The sequence below is a fragment of the Nicotiana tabacum genome, chromosome 20, assembly GCF_000715075.1.
Source record: "Nicotiana tabacum cultivar K326 chromosome 20, ASM71507v2, whole genome shotgun sequence".
NCBI lineage: Eukaryota > Viridiplantae > Streptophyta > Magnoliopsida > Solanales > Solanaceae > Nicotiana > Nicotiana tabacum.
Window position 1 is genome coordinate 83,035,239 of NC_134099.1, and position 8,771 is coordinate 83,044,009.

An 8,771-nucleotide genomic window follows, 5' to 3' on the forward strand; every position below is an offset into this window, starting at 1 on the left:
GGTTAGTCTCGTGATGGATCGGGCTACAGCATGAAGACGAGGTGTCGAGTCCATGAATCGAAGTGTCAGTCGAGACCGAGGCCAGCATTAATCGAGATTGAGTATGACCGACTTCGAGTGAAGTGCAATAACGGAAAGGCGAGATATCTGTAACCGATCAAAGATCATGGTGAAAATCTCGGAACATACCAAATCAAAGGCGATTATTTGTATCAATCATGGATTTACTTCCGTAATTAGTATTGTACCATAATTAGGATTCCTCTAGTATATAAAGAGGGGTCCCCATCAATTGTAAAGGATATACATTCATACAGATCAAGGCAATATAGTATTTCTTTCTTCTGCTCATCAGTTTACTGCTCTTTTACTATTATTCTTCAACTATAGTTCTTTAACTGTTCTTACTTATTACCCTCAAGAGTTCCCCAGCTCGAGAATACTGTCCAAACATCAGTTTATTTTATATTCTTGTCAATTTCATCGCTTATCCCTAAATTAATCAATTGGTATTAAGTGAAATCACGTATCCTTAAAACCACATTACAAGTTTAACTATTACTCGATTTTAGGGTAAACAGTTTGGCGCCCATTGTGGGGCTAAGGATAATAGTGATTGCTTAATATCTTAGCCTTCATAACACTCACTGCTTTTACGCTTGTTCTTGTGAGTATTTTTTATTTCAGGAATCAACATGTCAAACTCTCAAGCAGTGTCCACTCACACTGACACCGGACTTGGTCTTCATGGCGAAAATGAGCACATAGTCGTCCTGGGAAACGGAGCACCTCCAATCAATTCCGACGCACCACATGCCATGGATCCGGTTGATGTCAATTCTCATGTGTCCATTCGTGGAGATTTAGGCGCCGATCCTAAAAATAGCATCCGTATAGACGCTCGGGCAGCCGATCGGAACATACAAAATGGTGAAGATGGCGGAATTAGCCTTCGAATGATATTTGACATGCTACAAATTCAGCAGGTTGCGATAGCACAACTCCAAAATCAGAATCGAGCCCTAAGCAGGATCGAACTTGATACGTCACAGGAAGTTGCTCATAGGGTCAATCCCGTGCAGGAAAAATTGAACCATAATAGATTGGGAATTGATCCCGCCATCATGAAAATGCTTGAGGAGCTCACTAAACGGATATAATTAGGTGAAAAGAAAATCGAGGCTAATGACAAAAAGGTAAAAACATACAACTCAAGATATGACCCGATATTAAAGGGTTTGTATTCGAAGAAGTTCATGCAGAAGCCTTTCCTCAAAGTGCGGCTCCGAAGCCTGTTCCTAAGAAGTTCCATATGCCGGAAAACCCCAAGTACAACGGGACCACCGATCCTAATGAACACATCACTTCATACACATGCGAAATAAAGGGAAATGACTTAGAAAATGATGAGATTGAATCTGTTTTGCTGAAAATATTTGGAGAAACCTTATCGAAGAGGGAAATGATATGGTACCACAACCCGCCGTCCAATTCCATCGATTCTTTCGCCATGCTCGTCGATTCGTTCATCAAGGCACATGCCGGAGCAATAAAAGTTGCTACCAGGAAGTCGGACCTCTTCAAAGTGGGACAAAAGAACAATGAGATGCTAAGGGAATTTGTATCTCGATTTCAGATGGAACGCATGGACCTACTTGTGGTTACCAATGATTAGGTTGTCCAAGCCTTTACCAGGCTTTGAATGAGCTAAGTTCGATAACATCTGTCACACCTCCTTTTTCCGCCCCGGCGAGGGTGCAGGGATTTTTCTCCAATTAAAGGACAGTCGAAACGGGATTTGTTTATTTGTTTCAGAGTCGCCACCTGGGAATTTTATGGCATCCCAAGTCACCGGTTTTAATCCCGAATCGAGGAGAATATGACTCTGTTTGTCATTCTGCGAACCAGAAATCCGGATAAGGTATTTTCTGTTAACCCGAGAGAAGGTGTTAGGCATTCCCGAATTTCGTGGTTCTAGCACGGTCGCTTAACCATTTTTATACTTGGCTTAATTATCTCGATTTACTAAATATATTTTTTATTGTTGCCTGATTTCGTTACCGCCTTAGATTGTTTATGATTATAGACCCTTCTTTGAAACAAATCATGTGCACGTATATTTGTATTATATATTTTTTATAAACGTAGAGAATCGTGTCACGCATACGTGTACACAATAAGATTGATAATATTTTTATATTTTTGTTATAAAAAAAATATGTTCGAAATAAAATTAAGAATATCATCACCCTTGTATTATTAAATAGTGAACTGCACATCTCGGGTTATATGAAATTATTTTAACATCCTCCGAGGAACCCCTTTTATTAAAAATTTGCTCGAAATTGCGCGAACGCATAATCCGAATTGCCTTTAGAAGTATAATCAAGTCGCGCGAACGCATCCCTAATTATGCAAATATTCTTGATGGTAATATAAATTCTCTACAAATGTTTATTGCATCCATCTATTTTTAAATGTGAGAGTCACGGAGAATCACCGATTGGGATGCCACCAAATTTCTTGAAAAAAGAATTCAAAATTTATTAGGCGTTGACCGCGAGTTATATTTTACACGTATGGGTTATGTCTCTCAAAGATTATTCAAATTTAAGAAATTAATGATAAAGAATAAATAACGTGCGGCTACACTTACCATTTTATTAGTTAATATGGTATTAGTATAAAAAGTGAATTACACGCAAAATTCGGAAAGATTTAAACGGATAAACAAACTAATATTTTTTCGAAGAATTTGCATTATTCTATTTGTAGCAAATGCTATTTACACATTCTTAAAATGTTGCAATTTATAAATCCAATCTTCTTCTACACCACTTGTTTTTAATCCAAATGTATGATTATTTGGTTAATTTGCTCACGATGATTGAATTTTAGGATAAATATAATCAAACCAATTCTTATTCTCGGCCTATGCGAATATTTGCAAACACTAACTCTATATTTTGTAAAATTATTGACATTATTTTTATACTTTTTTTTTAGAATTGAGTTGATCGCACTCTCAAAATAACTATGGCCATTTGTTATTAAGAAAGAGAACTAATCTACCAATTGATTTAATAAGACGACATCACATATAACGCAAACATACATCATGAACTGTTCGCAATATTCCAACATTGTAATCGTAACGGATTATATCAATTCACCTTTCAACTATTGATTATACACATAACCATTATTGTACCATATATATGATCAAAATACAACTAACAATCATCTAGCTTTGAACAAAATCAAATATTGGACGAGATATGCCAGTAATGTAGTTTCTTGGTATTTCCATACTATCCTACGCTTAACCAACAGTATCACAAAATGTAATTAATGGCCAACTTTCTGCCATGTTCTCTATCTCAACAATTTAAACAGTAAATGTCATCACTAGTCCTTAAAACATATAAGATTATCGTGGAATTTACTACTCCAGAATGTTAATTAGTTAACAATTTATCATGTCAAGTATAATACTATATTAACCAACTAAAACAAAACTGAAACTTAAACTAATAAAATTTAAATGAGTAGAAGACATCCTTATAATTCCAAACTTTATTTACTTGCCATGTTGAAGCTTTTCATGACATGAGTTTACAGATATGTACCTGATATTGGAAGCAAAAGAAAATGAAGACGAGAATCAGCAGCAGTAATAACAGTACAGCACAGCAACAACAGCCCAGCAACAGTAACAACCCAGGAAAAAAGTTTGCAAACCAGTAGAGCAGTAATCCCAAAAAAGTTTCAAGCTTTGAATCAAACAACAACAATTAATACTAATTTCAAACAGTAAAGAAAGCAGAAGATTTTTTTTTGTAGTTTTTTTTTATTTGAAAGCTTAAATATTTTTCGGAATTTTTCTTTCTCCTAAATGTTCAGCCCTTTTCTCTCTCTTTCCTATTCTCATTTTTTTTCTGTTCTGTTCTCTCTCGTATTTTCAGATTCGTTCCTCTATCTGTGTGTGTTTTCTGTCTGTCTTTGTCTTGTGTTCAAGACTTCATATATATAATTTCATCCCATAAATCTTTTAATCAATTAAAATCAACCCATTTTCTCTACCAAACTCATTATCTTCCCACTCTCCCCCATTACATTAAATAAATATATCACATCACCCCATTATATTTTGTCTCCCATGCCTAACATAAACAAATACAAGATTCCCCCACACTAAAATTTGTCTTGTCCTCCCTTTATATTAAATAACTATATCATAACCCACCCCATTTTATTTTGTCCCCCATGCTTCATATAAAAATTTACAACATGTACAATTCCTAAACTACCCCTCCGACCTTATTGCAAATTACCAAACTACCCCTTAATGTACTGCAAATTACCAAACTACCCCATCAGCTATAACAAATCAATTAATCAAACTCAACCAAAATATAGTCAATATGACCAATTTCTACATAAATTCAAACAACAAATCTCATGAACATGATTTCTTCAACATTTCAACAACAAATCACATGAACACAAATTGAACAACAAAGAACAACTAAAATTTGATTGAACAATATTTTAGCAACAAACAAACCTATTTTCAGATTCAACAACAACAACAACAACAAACAAGTATATTCAGATTTCTAAATTCAATAATATTGAACTTAAAATCAACTCTAACAACATTACAACAAACAATTCCTATATTAAACTTAAACAAGATTATGAAACAAATTCAAGAAATAATCATAAATGATAAACAAGAAATCAAACTATACAAATTTCGGATTCAAGATCAACCAAACATAATATGAACATGAAATAAATCTGAAAATAAAAACGACGGATTCAAATGATTAAACCAACATACTTCCCTATTACAACTAAGTTATTTTAGGCAAATAACAAAACAAAAACTTAACAATTATGAATTTAAACTTGAACTTAACAATATTAACAATTTCTGGAAAAAATACATAGAACACATGAAACAAATTAATTAAACTTCAATTTGTATTTAACCAACATTAAACTAACAACCTTTTAACTAAACAATAAACAAGAACGATAAAACAAACATAAAACAAACTGAAAAATGAATTAATCAAAGTTCCATTTGAATCTGAAAATTTAATCAACAAAACATATGAACAGATTAGAAAACTATTTCAACGATGAACAAACAACATAAGAATCAAATATTTATCGATTTTGGATTCGAAAAACATCAAACAAAAATATGGACAAAATTGAAACTTAAACCAACTAACCGATTTAAAACAACGACGAAGAAACGAAGAAGACGAAGAAACAACAACGTTGGTGAGGCAGTAGCGTGAAACGTGAGCAACTTGGTCGTTTGGTTGCGGCGTTTGGACGGAAAAGATGAAGCAGAAGGTGACGACGGGGTGGCTTCGAACCCACTGCTTCGACGGGCAGCAGCGGACGATGCAGCATCGTGAAACAGAAGCAATAGCAGCTGTGGTGAAGAGCAAACAATGGAGGAGCAGGTAGCAGCGACATGGCAGCGGCGACCCAGCAGCGATAGCAGCAGCAACGACACGGAACAGCGGGCATGACAACGATGGTCGTTTGGTGGTGGTTTGGGTGTTCGAGCTGGACGTAGCGGGTCGTTTGGTTGAAACAGAAGCAGCAGCGATATGGACGTCGAGCTCAAGCTTGAGCTCGACGAGCTTCATCAATGGCGGATAGGGCTGGGGTCGTTTAGTCGAGCCGGGGTCGTGAGGGTGACGTGAGGGTGTGTGTGGTGTGAGTGAGTGTGTGTGGCGTGAGGGGAAGGAAGGAAGCCATTGATGGAGCTTGGAGCTTTTGGGAAGATGAAGAAAAGAAGAAGAAGAAAGATAGGGGGGGCGGGTAGTTTAGTGTTTAGGTTAGGTTTTTTTGATTTTGTTTTTCTTTTTCTTTTTGTTTTATTTTTGAAATGCAAGATAATAAGGGTGTTGGGTTATGGACTGGGTCGACCTAGTTTGAAATGGACTGGGTCATAGGGAAGGTTGGGCCATTTTTTGGGCTTGTAGCTTGAATTTGAAGAAAAGGCCCAATTCCGATCTTTTGTATTTCTGCTCTCTTTTCTTCTTTTATTTTTTTAAAACTAAATTATAAAAATACTTAAACTATTATTTAAGAACTAAATTAAGTTATAAAAGCGCAAATTAACTCCCAATAATAATTAACGCACAATTAAGTAATAATTAAGCATAAAATTGTATATTTGGACATTAAAGGCTAAAAATGCAAACGATGCCTATTTTTGTAATTTTTATTTTTTTGTAAAACAAACTTAGTTACTAACAATTGTATAATTAAATCCTACATGCGAAAGACATATTTTTGTATTTTTAATAATTTAACAAATAAACATGCACATACAAACATACAAATAGTTACACAAAATATCACAAAAATTGCACACCTGTCGGGTGCACCTGTCCTAGACAGACTCAACCCCTGTGTTGAGTCTCCAAAGTCAAAATGCACATGATGCAAACAAACGTTCCTACTAGGGATCCGACATAAGGTTTTGTTATACTAGGTTTAAAACCTGGGGTTTATTGTTCTAGACATGGCTTACCCGAGTGGACAGCTCGAGCCGAGGGGGGGGGGCAGCGTACCGGGAATACAGAAGCTTCGCTGGCTTTGCAACTTGTCCGAACCTCGTTCTAAATTTGGGATATGACTCTAACAGAAAAGAAGTTACACGAAGTGCACACTTCTTCATGTTATAGAAGACTCAGAGAGAAGAGGGATTTCACAACAGTTTATATACAGTTCACGGAATATCAAAGCGGTAAAAGCAATCAATTAGCACATTAAGCCCAAATCATGTAACAAAATCAGATAATGGATAAATCCAACTATAACAATTATTCTAAGCTCGAATTCTTGAACCCTGAACCAGATATTCTGGGTTCGATCCCTAGCAGAGTCGCCAGAGCTGTCATACCTCCTTTTTTCCTTACACCCCCGTGAGGGATATAAAGGGAGTTTTTTCAATTAAAGGACAATCGAAACGGGATTTATTATTAAAAAAAATTCAGAGTCGCCACTTGGGATAATTATGGTGTCCCAAGTCACCGGTTTAATCCCAAATCGAGGAAAAGTTTGACTCTGTTTAACAGTCCGCGAACCAGAAATCCGAGTAAGGAATTCTGTTAACCCGAGAGAAGGGGTTAGGCATTCCCGAGTTCCGTGGTTCTAGCACAGTCGCTCAACTGTTATAATTGGCCTATTATCTGATTTTAGAACATTTTGAACCTATATGCATTTTAACTTATTAACCGCTTTTAATCATTTTAAGGAAGATTGAACGTCGTTTAAAACACATCTTTGGATCGCGCTACATGAAATGCACCCGCAATCCTAGACCTATTTTATTCAACGTTTTAAGATTTGATTTGGGTCACATGAAATGCACACCCGAGTTTAGGAAGGTAAGTTATTAAAATAGCGCGCCTAAAGCAACTACGCGCTAGCAACTTAGCGAGGGCCATGGAAATTTGCTAAATGGCGTGCCTCGATTTCTAGGAATTCAAAAGAAATAGTTAAATGATGGCCGCGTATTTGAAAATTTTATTTGGCGCGGCTCACCTCAATTATTTTTAAAAGGGAAATCGCACTAAACTTCGGAGATCCGTGAACCATCCATGTTACATAATATGACTTGCCTTGATTATTAAAGGGCTTGACTAATTGGCTAGAAGGCGTAAGAAATTATCGAGTCAAATTCGCAAAACCTGCTTAAACTAATTTGACAATAAGGAATTGGGCCAGCTATCAGAACGAGTTGGCCCAGCCTACCATTTCTTATCTTTTAATGCTTTGCAGATTCTGGGCCCTAATCGGGCGACGACAAGGACAGCCCAGAACGCATAACACACAAACCAAATCTGATCTTTTAACTCCATAACTGGGCCAGTTTTTAGGCTCAATCCTTAGAATTTAAAACTTATACAAAATCAATTAAACAACAATTAACTAAAACCATATGAAAATATGAAGTTACACAAAGCATTTAATTCAATCAAACTTCCAGGCTTAAGGGACCAGCCCAAATAGCGATGGTGTTCTACCTTACTTTATCAAGGACCTCAAAGCTGGGACTTGGGAGCCCAAATATCGCTGAGGCTCGATCAAAGGATCAGACTCGAGTTCGAGTCCATACCAACAGCAAAATGATAATTACATTCAACTTGCTAATTTTTCCATTCCCAGCGATTGGCACGTACAGAAATTTCAAATGCCTACTCAACCTTAACAATACTGACTATGTAATTACTGAAATGCCTGTGTATTCTGGACTTACAAGCACATCCTAGAACTTAACATTAATCACTCTCCTAGTAATGGTAAACTCTAGGGAATCAAAACAAATGGGAATCATCACATATTGGATAACAGTCCTATTGCAATTCAACGTATCTTTCAACACTTGCAGCAGAGATTTACTTTAGAAATATTAATACAAGGAAATTGAACCAACAAGTTAAGTGAGAAAAGAAATAAGAAGGAAACATTTAATTAAAAAAACAATGTTAGTCTTCCTTTTCCTCAAAACACCACATGAGCTAGTCCTTATGTGTTCAAAGTCAGGGATATGTACCTGGTAACAAATGGCAAGACAAAAGAAAGGAAAGTTGAATTGAGATCAGAAAAGCAACAGCAACAGCAGGAGACTCAAAATAGAGGAATAAAATCACAGCAACATCAGATTCAATGGCACAGCAGACCCAAAACCAGACAGCCCTCAAAATAAGCTTGGAATTCCAGAAAACTCA